Genomic DNA, 12,303 nt, shown 5'->3' on the forward strand with positions numbered 1-12,303 from the left:
ACTTCATAAAGTCAAACCATTTGAGACACCTTTAATTCGCCTTACATGTTTTAATCGCTTTCATTCCTCGCGCGACGTGAAGTTTTACGTGAGCGTTGTAGGTGGTTTGAAATTCCCGCGCGAGGTAATTTGGCTGTGACGTCATGACCCTATCGACCAATCAGGATTTTCCCGTCACGACGCCACAGACGCCGACTTTTCTCCGACACGAGCTTCTTAACGCTATCGCGTTCAAAACGTACGAAAGCGGAGTTGTAACTGGCTCCGTAAGAAAACGTGACGCAGGAATCGCGCGTTAAAATTCGATGTCTCGGACGTTTACGAGTCGTATCTGACGCTCTTTGCGTAACGTGGGATCACGAACGAAGAAGAGCGAGACTTCCAGACTCACCCGATCGAAGCCGGAGATGGGCGATGGCCGTCCGCTTCCCAGAGTCCATCGGTAGAGGAATCCGACAGGATTACGTGCTCGATCGCGCCGCACGGCCTCCCACGAATCGGTCGCCGAGAGCCTGAATCGGAGATAAGAAAGGGGTGGGGGACACCATTACTATTTGTAGGTTCTTTTCTTTTCTTTTGTCGTTTAGGTGCTTTGCAATGCGCGCTACTACAGAGAGCCACCTCGTTATAATCGCAGCATTTTAGTTCCAGCTCACAATGTGACTCTAGTTCGTTTTGAAGAAAAACATGCTATACAGGCCCGTAGCTCTCAAGTTTGAGCAGCGCCTCTGGCGAGCAAAATCTAACAGTCTTTGGTCGCGTTTCGGTTGTGTGTCATTACGCTTTTATAGTTAGATCGGGGGCGCCAAGATGGCAAACTTTCATCAGTTGATATTGGATTGGATTGATACAAATTGAAAAAAATAGCGAGGAAAAAAAAAAACAGCAAGAGAAACATTCTTATCGTTTTGATAAGACACCAAAAACGTAAGCTGCCCTTTTCTTTTTTTTTTTCTCTCAATTACTTCTTTTATACGCTGCTACCACGCGTAGACAGATGCTCACACAGGTTTGTAAACCACCTTGACTTGTGCTTAATCAAATACTGCCGCGCCACTTTAGACTCAATACAAGTATTACATGGTCGCGTCTTCAGGACGCCCCCTGGCCGAGAGCAACAGTCCTGTAGCTAGACCGTTGCATTGTCCACCTTCTGCGCGCAGTCGTCTTTGTTCAATGGGCTGTGGAACGTGCCCTGAGCGTCTGAGGTGGCTCCCTCTTCTGCGCAATACCAGAAGCCGCGCACGCGAAACACAGCCCAGTGACTTCGCCTTTTTGTCTGGGTGACAAGCGCTGGAAAGGTGGACAAAAGTCCCGCTTCTTTGAAGCGACGACGCACGTAGTGCGCAAGCAGTCATGCGGAGAAAGCGCAACTTGCAAGGGGCCGAAAACCCGTCAAAATGTTCCGGAGCTACCTTTTTCTTTTAACTGTTTTTTTTTTATTTTGATGAGTAATACATGTGATTTTATTGTATTACATTGCATTATAATAGCCATATACTCGACGCAGGCAACATATTTCGCTCTCTGGTCGAAGCAAGGCCCTATAGGTTACCCAAATCAATTAAAAGTCATCCCCCAGCTCCAATGACGAAGAGTCAGAAGTGAAAAGTTGTATTTTAATAGTCACGAACTCGCAGTGGAGAAAATAGTTCGCTCTCCATTCGGGGCAAGCATGTGGATTGCCGAAACCAAAGACCATTCGCAAGTCCAGAGGACGCGGCGGGTGTAGGAAAAAATGTCCCCGGAATAAATGTCCCCGGAAAAAATGTCCCCGGAAAAAAAGGCCCCGGAAAGAAAGGCCCCGGAAAAAAAGGCCCCAGATGGAAAGTAGGAAAAAATGTCCCCAACGGATTTTCTATCTCTGGGTTTCCCTGATCCTCATGTGCTTCGGGCGGTCCGGTCATATATGTCCTGGGAAAAAAGGCACCGTGTGGCAGGTAGGGGAAAACGGCTCCGAAAGAGGATTAGTGAGAACGAAATTTTACCGTTTGCATTATATCCCCAAATAAGCACCTTCAATACCTATAATAACTTTGATGACAATTAACCTCTCGTTTCTATAAAAAAAATGACCGCATTTCCACGTGGTGAATTATGTTGATTGGGGCGAAGCTCTGGTGGTGCTGATGATACTGATTTTATTGTTCATATGTAGTGCTGATGGTGCTGATTTTTTTTTTATTGCTCATAGGTATTGCTGAGTTCCGGGTTGCGTTTCGACTTCATTATTACTGCTTTATGGTCAGTGAAATGCAGAGCCAGTGGTTCTTCTAGCGGATCAGCTTGGATCCGCTGGATGCCGTGGGAAAGCATCTCCACGTCCATGTCAGAAAGAGAATGTGTGGTATAGAACGTGGTTATATACGCATTTGAGCATTTGACCGCAGCGCCCTCCGCCCTCTCCTCTATAAACGTTGAGCCAATGCATGCAAAGTTTAAGGCGATTACATACGCATTTGACCGCAGCGCCCTCTGTTGTATAGACGTTGAGCGGCTACATGCAACGTTTCATCCATGACATCCCCAGCTCTTGAGTTACTACCACATCTCAGAGCCCCTACTCGTCCCGCAGTTAAGGCGATGGACTAGAAATCCATTGGGGTCTCCCGCACAGGTTTGAATCCTGTCGACTGCGCAAACATTTTTTCTTTTTTTAAGAAGACAGATGGGATGGCAATCGATGTGAGCACGGACGCCGGACGGACAAGGCTAGACCCTAAAAAACTTCGCCCCCTAAAAAAATAAAATAGCGATCGCTTGTTTGTGTTAAGTGTCGCGCTTTTTACCTATTTGGAAAAGGGTACACAAGTACCTCTCAAATTTCCCGACACAATAATTTGGTTTTAGCTAGAAGTGTTATGAATGTTTTATTCACAATGAAAAACAAACACAAACAGTTGAGATGCAATGTTGCACAATCAGGAATGAAATGACAAACTCTTGATTCATACACAAAAGTCAAAAACGGATTGTACTTGAAGTGGAAAAAATGTCCCTGTGGGGACATTTTTTCCTACTTTCCACCTGGGGCCTTTTTTTCCGGTGACATTTTTTCCGGGGACTTTTTTTCCGGGGACATTTTTTCCGGGGACGTTTTTTCCGGGGACATTTCTTCCGGAACCCGGACGCGGCGCCCGTCGGAGGAAAATAGCGTGAAGGAGGGAAACGGGCAGCTAACGCCTATCTCAGTGCACAGCGAAAATTGGTGCGGCCTGGCGGTCGAAACGTAAAAGAGAGAGCAAAGAGCTTTAAAGGTTGATGGTCGCACGATGATCATCGATTTAAATTCGGAAATCATCCCTGTTGCAGCAATGCTCTCTCTGACTCCTTCATTCCCAAAACGTCATCTGAATGGAACCGCCTTCCAGCACCTTTAGTGTCTATACAATCAGTCGATTAATTTAGAATTTCGACAACCATTCATTTTTGTTAATGGACCGCTCACGTTTTAAACTGTATTATTTGTACTAGACTCGTTTATATCAAATTAATTTGTTTTTGTTTTTGCCCCTCCCTTCAGTAAGTCCGCCGGAACACGAGGGCATTAAAATAAACATACGAATAAATGTACGCTTTCAAAGTTGCAAGTACTATCCGGATTCGGGCTACGGTCAAACTCCGGTTACAAAGAATTTGCGTGAGCAGCTGCTGCAGGGGAGTTCCCAATAGCCGGAGTCAAACTTTATAAGCGAGGTCACCGACTATACAAAGTGGACTACGAGCACGTGGCATTCCCTAAATGAACGGAAGAAACACCAGGAAACCAAGGCAGCTCGCCCGAAGACAAGAGCGTTTTATGCAGCCTTTTGTTCGTTTCGCCATCCAAACCCAAGCATGGCGCGAAAGCGGAGCAGATATTTCATTGGAGTATAGAGCGAAGAGCGGAGGGGTGGAAAGTTGGTGGAAGGGTGTTTCCGGGAAGGAGAGGTATTTCTAAAGCGACTAAAATTGAGCGGACAGCTGGGGAGATAGATCTGACATCCAACGTTTATTAGAGGGCCAAGTTTGTATTTACCCGGCAGCAACCAACACTAGCACCCACCGCCCCCCCCCCCCCCCCCCCCCCCTCCAAAGAAAGAAAAAAAAGGAAACAGGAGGAACTAAGCAAGTGGTTCCAATAGTGTAGTGACTTCGTCGGTCCGAGAACCGGCGAAGTTTGTTGCAGTACTGAAGGAAGCGACTGCGAAGATATGGGAAAAAACGCGGGAGGCCAACGGGAGGGAAAAACAGGGCTGCGCGTAATTACTTATGTTCTCTTCTTTGTATGCTGTTTATTTCATTGTCTCTCTCTCGCTATTCGCGATTTTCATTGCGTGCTTGTTTTCACCTGCTTTCAAGGCTTTGTCTTTAAACCACCAGTCGCTGTGAAAGTCCCGATTCGCTCGAGAAAGTTGGCTTGCGAGCCTGCCGCGACAGCTTTTTATTTTAGCCGCCATATGTGCCGTCGAGTTCACAGTTGTCGCCAATACCACTATGACATTCTTTCCCTGATTATGAAGTTGCCGGTACCCTCTACTATTGTTTCCCCATAAACTGTATTCCTAATCTCTCTCTCTCTCTCAAGTGATTTTATAGAAGATAAGGCGATATGCGGATTGAAAAATCGCGTGGCATTTACTGGCCGTCCAACTTACGAATGAGAGCCCTTGATAGTGTCTGCATCAAGAGGCCTGATGACTCGTATATTGGGGAAGTACATGAACACTCCCAGCTTACTGCTGTTACCGCGCCGCGAAGCCTACCCAAAAAACACCACTCGACGCGGCAAAAGTTGCCGCTCCTTGTGCAGTCTTTGTTTATGAACTTCCACCGGGGTGACCTGTAGCGTTCGCTATACGGCGCACTTTAGGAACGAACGAAGCGTATAAGCATACAATAGGGGAAAAAAAAGGAAGACGCTGTTTTTTTTAATTAGCGAAGCCGCCATGTCGGCGTAAAGCGCTCGTTCCCGACTTCGTCGGTTGCCTGCGTCGCTAACCTACCGTTCCTCGGTGCTTGTTTGAGTGGCCGATTTTGTTTGTTTGTTTGTTTCGGGGCAGAGCTGCGCAACAACGAGGAGACACGAGGGGAGGTTAGGGGGAGGAACGGAAGTTGTTGGGAACTCACGACACGGAAGGCTTGACTTGATTCGGGGAAAGTGTCGGCGGCTTGTTTGGGACTGTGCCGCGCGAAGCAAATGGAAGGAATAAAATACACTTTACGCCCTAATGCGATCACTCTACTTCTTTAGACGATCTTTACTCTTCCATCGGGGGAGGGCCACTACTTTGGAGATGGCGGAAAAGGATGTGCGACTTTCTCCGCTTCTCTCCGGTCAAGGTCAAATTTGGAGGTATTTTACGTGCCAAACCAACGAAGGGCATCTGGCACGCCCCAGCGAAGGACTCAGGATTAATTTCGACCGCCCGGGGGTCTTTCGACGCGCAACCGAAAGCTTGGTTACACGGTACCACCTCAGCAATAAACATCCGTCAGACTGCTGGCACCTCGACAGGGATTCGAACCCGCCACCAGGGGATTCGTAGGCCGGCGCATTGACTCGGAGCCACCGAGACGGCGTTCCTCACCGGTGTAACTACCACTCCTTCGTGACAACTCGACAAGGGTTAAACCATGTGCAATAAGGGGGGCATAAGCAATCATTCAACAACGTAAGAAGAACAAAACATTAACAGTAAAGTATAGAGGTCGAATAAATCACAATGTGCCGCAAGTATGGTATACGATTTGCTTCGTAAACGTGTGTTTAAGTTCGGTATAGAGTAAAATGGTTAAATGTTTTGTAGGTATCAAGCCACGGCCGATCGGAAGACCATTTTTATAGGCTCCGTAAATGTCTTCCAGCATAAATGCGTTTTTTTTGGTGTGTGTGTTCATGTGGTTTATACAAGAGTGAGAAGGAAATCAGAAGGTGTAACGTGATGGTGAAAAAAAAAAAAAGGATCGTGTCACACATTTTTAAAAGACCGAACGACGTGCAGGTCCTGAAATACCTATCCAGAGCACAAGCGCTGCGAACGAGTAAAAAATTGAAAAGAATCATTAAGGAGAAAATTTTGATTTGCAAATATTACTTTTATAGCGAATACAATTGCGAATAAAGTACAGCTGCAGACATAATACAGCTGCAGACAATGAACTATATTTCGTCGGACACTTCACCGCAACCACACAACAGAGTGTCTCATGAGGCCCGTCAAAATATACTTCAGAAAGAGGGACACTGTCCCTTCGGTCGGTGCACCGGAAGTGATGCCAGCAAATGAGACAAACGAGTTTGAATGTTCTGATGTAATTTGTGCACGGCAGAACGCGCCCAACTCCATATCTCAATCGGAAAATCCTTCGTATTGTATTATTTCTTTGCCCTCAAGTGTAGTGACTCCTGATGGTCACAACAATGCCTTTCACAACCCTTCCCCCTTTTATTTTTCCCTACTTTTCCCGACAAGCCCTGAATCGAGTTGAATTCCGCACATCTCGCTCAACTCAGAAAATGAGTGGCGCCCACCATGCACCAGAACTGCCATCCCCGGTGCATGGAACGGTTGCTGCGAGCAGGGAGCCGCCACGAAAGGCAGACGGCCCTCAGCGGCGCCCGGGCCGGCACCCCACGTTGGGCGCCATTTCTGTCTCTCCCGCGCCTGACTCTCCTTATTTTCCATTACCCCTGATTAAAGCTAGCGCCCCCGGATCCTCCGTCTCGGAGTGCTCTTCTCGTTGCACGGCCCATTGACGCCAGTGCCGCTGCCGCTCTCTCCTTTTTTTCTTCTTCTCTATTCCATCGCCAGCCGGGTTCGTAATCTCCCGGCCGGTTTGATAGAGTCGCGGCCAGTCTGCCCGCCAGAAAACGCTGCTCCGTCTTTTTCCGGCTGTCCGAGCGGCGCGCAGCAGTGCGGGGGACGCTGCACCGCGTTTTTGCTTTTGTGTTTAGGAAGGGGGAACTGGAAAGATGGCCCTCCATTTATCCTTCGGCTAGAGATCCCTCGTTTCATAAAGGACGGGTTGGGGGAGCACGGCTGCAGCCGCGGCAAAGACTCGCCCGACTTCGTTCCAAAAATTAGAAAGTCACCTCGCTAAGAGGATTTCAAGAAAGACGACGGTGCATCCACATTCTTCTCTTCCGGATTCCATGGGATATGTCGACATATATATGTTAACGTGTCGACCTACTTACAAAGCGAGTCGGGTCCGACGGCGATATGAGCGTTCTTTCGAGACGAAGACACGAGAATGCTACGCAGAGACTTTGCGGCGCTTCTAAACCAGGGAAAACATAAGCGGCAAAAATGGCCGCCCAGTATCCATGGCAACCGGTGCTGGGCGTCTCTACGTCACTGTTACATGTGACGTACACGCCTCGCGGCGCGGCGCCGCTCCGATCTGATCGGCCAGATATTTTCGCGCTGCGCGCCTAGCGGCGAGCGGCGGACGCGCAAATATGGTGACAGGTTGTTTGATTGGTTCGGTATGGGTTCGGTGCTGTGTGCGTCTCGAACGTTCTTTGAAGTTATTTGAGCTTCCACGGGTGACACGGGAGGTGTTGCGAAATCACCATCTCAACTAGCAAAAGGCGACTCTTCACGAACAACGACGACGGTGCCGAGAAGCGGCGGTATGTGACTCCGAGCGAGCTTAATTTGGTGGTTCGAGTACAAGGGGGAGGGGGGGGGGGATCTGTTTGCAGGAACGTTATCGCCACAGGTGTTAACAGGAGGGGTGTAGAAAAGATGCGGAGACGGTGCACTTTGTACAGGAGAGACATTTGGCGTCGTCAGGTTTGTCGAGCCAGTCATTCGACGCCACCGGGACAAGAAGAAACGTGTTGTTTATTTCAGTCCTCTGCTGGGTTAGTATTGTGGACAGCGTTGGTAGGTATTTACCCTCACGCATGATGTTTTTATGATGCTCGGGGATAACCTTCTGTCACTGCTCATTTCAATGTCAGGGTCAGAACACCTGATAGTTATTGCTTTTGGTGTGACTTCCTTGGCAAAGAGTCAATAAAGCATCTCCTTGTACATTCGAACAAAAGCGCCAAATCTGTCATGAAAACTAGTCTCGTTTTATACAAGTGATTTGCGCCCTTTCTGTTTAATCTGGGCCTAGACCAGAATGCTTTCGTAGCGACGTTCTGGGGTCCGTATACGTTTTGAGGTATAGTTTCTTCTGGACTGACCCGCCGTGCGCCTCCAATTGTCTCCCCAAAGTTGGAGAGGATGCATACCAGTTTTTAAATTAATGTTTATACAGTTTACACAATTATTCATTGGAACGATTTCGATATATTTTCTTTAAACTTCAGGTTGATTGGGTGGCAACAGAAAGCAAACACGGCGTTGCTAGTGTTGTGAACATGCATTTTGCGGTAATATTTTCTTCGAAATTATTGCTTTAATAGTAATATAATTGTGGCACAAGAACGAAGGCGCCGGATTTTTTTGTTTGTTTGTTTGTTTTATTGTTAATCTGAACACTTAAATTTGTGTTTCGGGCATAAATAGTGCGTTTTAAAGCGAAGTACTGCCAGTCGCTCTACTTTCGGTGCCAATGGTGATCCCGCCTTCTGGACGGTCGCCTTCTTGAGCACGTTCCACGCAATAGCGTATCGCGGCAGCTACGGCGGACGCTCATTCGGTTCGAGTTCTAAAGGCTACAAAACGTGCGCGTGAACAGGCAACATCTCTGCGCCCCCCCCCCCCTCTCCCCCCCTCTCCCCCCGCAGCAGAGTAGAGCGGAACAAGCTAACGACTTGACGGTATAATTAAAGCCGGGGCAAATCGTCGAGCGCTAAACTGGTGCGCCTAAACCAGGTGGATGAGACAGGCGAGGCTGAAACACCGACCCCTTTTCCTCTACTCCGATGGGGCTGGCGTTCTGTCGAGCAAATTCAAAGCATCTATCATACTTAACAATTCAATTTGCATAACAATGCGGCCGGCGCCTTTGAAGCCTCGCGAATAATTAAGCGGGGACAGAGCGAAGGCCGTCACGAGGTTTGGGAGACTGAATTCGATTAAAGGTTTAAGGCAGAGGGCTCTCCCGCGGCGGCCATGTTGGGTATGATTTTTAAGCAACGAGGAGCCGCATGGTCGCATGGAGAATATTGGACGAAGTAATAGTAAAGAAATGATATTGCTTCGCATGTTTTTGCCGTTCAAGCACCTGATCGCATCAGTCTTCGCCCCAAATGCGTTTCCGCACTCACTGTATTTACTGTTGTTTTTAATCCTTTTTTTTAGCGAGTTTGCGAAGATAACAGCTCTCGGCAGGATATCACGTGACGGTGACAATGTGCTTCATGCGGCTGTACAGAAAAAAAGAGCACACGACCAGCCGTTCTATACTTTAAAGTGAGTATAACCCAAAAACGTCTTGGACAGCACCCCGAAACGGTAAGGAAAATCGTGTGCACAAAACTAAAGGTTCTAAAGAATAAGATACAAAATTACTCTACTGAAAGTACAAGCAATATCTCGATTAAAGGCATGAAAAATCCCTGGATTAGGGAAAAGCTCTTCTTTTCTCCCTACACGACGTCCAAAATCTATGGGTTTATGAAAAATTCCTCGGGTTGATATCGGAGCTAGACAAAAAAACAAAAAAAAACAATAGTAAAACAGAATTAAATGGGGAACAGCTAACATGTCCGTTTTAAATTAATTAAATGAGACGGAGATAGACAGCCACATCTTTCCCGTGTCTAACACCCCCATGCATCTTCGTTAGTAGCATAGCTACTTGGACTACGCGTCCTCGGTTCGATTTAACAAGCAACCCCGCTGTCTGTAGAGATGTTAATGTCTCGCCTGCAGCTCCGATAGGTTTGGAAACAACAGGCAAACAACAAAAACAATGAGCATGATAAAGACAAGACATCGACGCATGCAAAAAAGAAATTAAAAGAAATCAGTGAAGCCTTTTTTCAACGAGGCACTGCATGCCGCTTGATTTAACTTTAGAACCCATTCGACATCAACCAGCCGTGCAGCACACCCGTCATCAACTCAAAATAAACCAATCGAGCAATCGATGGATCGATCAGCCGACAGATATTACGATCATTTCAGCTAACCTGAATGGCAGGTCCGAAAGTTGCCAAAATACATGACGTAGTGCGAGCAAGCTGGGCTGTAATTTCCCATTTTCACCCCACAATGAATCCCGTATGGAAAACAAAATAAGGAAAGATCGAGAAGGCTGGTATTGTATGTGCTTACGGCCTAAAACTTGTCTGTGCTCTCAACTTCCTGTAGAAAAGTCGGAAAATCAATCACTGCTATACATGCGGAGGAAACCCGGCGAACGGCGAGACCGGGAAGGCACGTTCCCACCAAAATCATCGAACCAGCGCTGTGACACTAGAGCCGGAGTCACCACTCTGCGTACACATCATACAAAATGACAAGTCTGCATACAGATTCGAAAGCGCGAGTTCCCGCGAGATCCGTGCTTCGAATGCCGCACGGCAGTGAGTTCAAGGAGAAAACTTACACGCGGCATTTGGACCACGGATATTGCGCTGACTCGTGTTTGCAGAGTGTCCTTTGTATGATGTATAAGCAGTATGGCCGTCCCCCTGAAAAAAAGTAGCTGAAACGTCCGGTTACCCCAGAAGCGACAGCATTAGGATACCTGTCCTCTGATCTGACCGCACCGGCCCTATTCATCCTACGCTGCATGGAATGAGGGTATACATTCAGTGGGGAAGAGATATCCTTTTTCCCAAACTCCGGCAAGACTATAAAGAAGTTCAAAATTCAATCAATACCAGAAGAGCCCGCGGAGGAAATACGTATAGACGCTGAAATCGCCTCGGAGGAAGAACGAAAAATTCCCACACACAACAACAAGAAACAAACCCCCCAAAAAATGGCGAAACACAATCTCGCCAAGACGCGTCTACCGTTTCGGCTCTGTGGGCTTACTTCTTTTGCCATTTCCTCTCTGCATTGCGTCTGTTTCCCGGCATTTCGAGTCACTTAGGGCGATCGATAGAAGATTGTCGGTCGCTTTCGATTCGTGTACAAGGCGCCAGCAGCAGCCTAGCAGCGCTGGGACTGACTAACTGTCGTGGCGGCGCCCCGCGCAGGAAAAAAAAGCACGAAAACGAGAAAAAAAACAAAAAAGAGAGACGAGAAATGAAATCGATAGCGCGCCGAAATGCGGAAGGGGTGGAGTTTTCACTCCACGTAGACGTGGGAACCGAGTACATCGGGTCTTTGGAGGCACACAGCTGTCGCCCACGTCGCGATGTTCAACCGTCAGACGTGAGATATCCTTTTTTTGCAGTGTTCTGGTTTCTGGGTATACTGTACACATCCGGGGCGAACGGTGGTGCACGTTTGAAACCCCCCCCCCCCCTTCCCCCCCCCCCCCCCCAAAAAAAAAAAAAAACGACGGGAGGGCAAAACAAGCGGTGAACATGTGGCCAAAGTTGTTCGGCCGTCTCGTGTCGGGTTGGGTATCGATAGGTTCTCGGCGTCCATGCATATATAATATGATGCTTCGCTTGGAGGGCAGAAAGATCAGGTTCAAAATTAAAATTACAAAACTAAAATCTTGGGAGAACAAGAAACAAACAAAAACCCATTTCTGATGTTTCAGCAACCATGAAAATATTGTGTTGTCCAACACAAACTTTCCAATTCCCACCACAAAAAAAAAAAAAAAAAAAAAAAAACTTTAGCAATGTTATTTGCTGCTACAGCTCAGAAAATTATTTTGTTCAGGTATGATAAAAGAGAACACGTTACTAATATATAAAAAAACGCACTAACTACACCGAGTTTCGCTCTGTTCTGTTGCTGTTGTTGTTATTTTTGTTGTTTTCCTAAAAACAAAACAGTGATTTGCGCAGTGTCTTTTCGACTGGGTACCATTCGCAGGAATACAACGACGTCCGCAAGAACGACTTCCTTCGTATGGCAGAGTTTCTGGAAGTGGCGAGCAACAAGAAACCTTTTTATTTTTTGCCTTAATTAAAAAAGGGAGGGGGGGGGGGGCGGCACGTTACTGTGTTTGTTCACGCAGCGACCGTATCGCTTTCGCATTCCCAAGAGCGTCGTTAGATTTCGCACATTTTCAACTTCCTATATAACGCGCTACGCAAAAAAAAAAAAAAAAAAAAAATACATTGAGACTTTGCCCCTTTTCCTACGCATGGAAAAAAGCCTAAAGTATAGGATAGAGAGCGCGAAGCGCCAAGCGTAAAATATTCTCACACATTACGTTTCTTCACACATACGCACACACAAAAGAAAATGTTAAGTGGAAGTTATATCTTCTCTGCTACTGAGC

At 47.2% G+C, this 12,303-nt stretch overlaps 1 protein-coding gene across 1 annotated transcript in view; it reads right to left on the minus strand.

The window, feature by feature from the left end:
- The window catches only part of LOC8040786, a 741,318-nt gene that overhangs the window by 154,755 nt on the left and 574,260 nt on the right, over positions 1-12,303 (minus strand). The window contains exon 5 of the mRNA XM_042294075.1: positions 392-512. The gene's annotated coding sequence lies outside the window, so the exon portion shown is untranslated. The remainder of the gene's footprint in view (positions 1-391; positions 513-12,303) is intronic.

Source organism: Ixodes scapularis, unplaced genomic scaffold (assembly GCF_016920785.2).
Source record: "Ixodes scapularis isolate PalLabHiFi unplaced genomic scaffold, ASM1692078v2 PGA_scaffold5__190_contigs__length_132052651, whole genome shotgun sequence".
In the NCBI taxonomy this organism is placed as follows: domain Eukaryota; kingdom Metazoa; phylum Arthropoda; class Arachnida; order Ixodida; family Ixodidae; genus Ixodes; species Ixodes scapularis.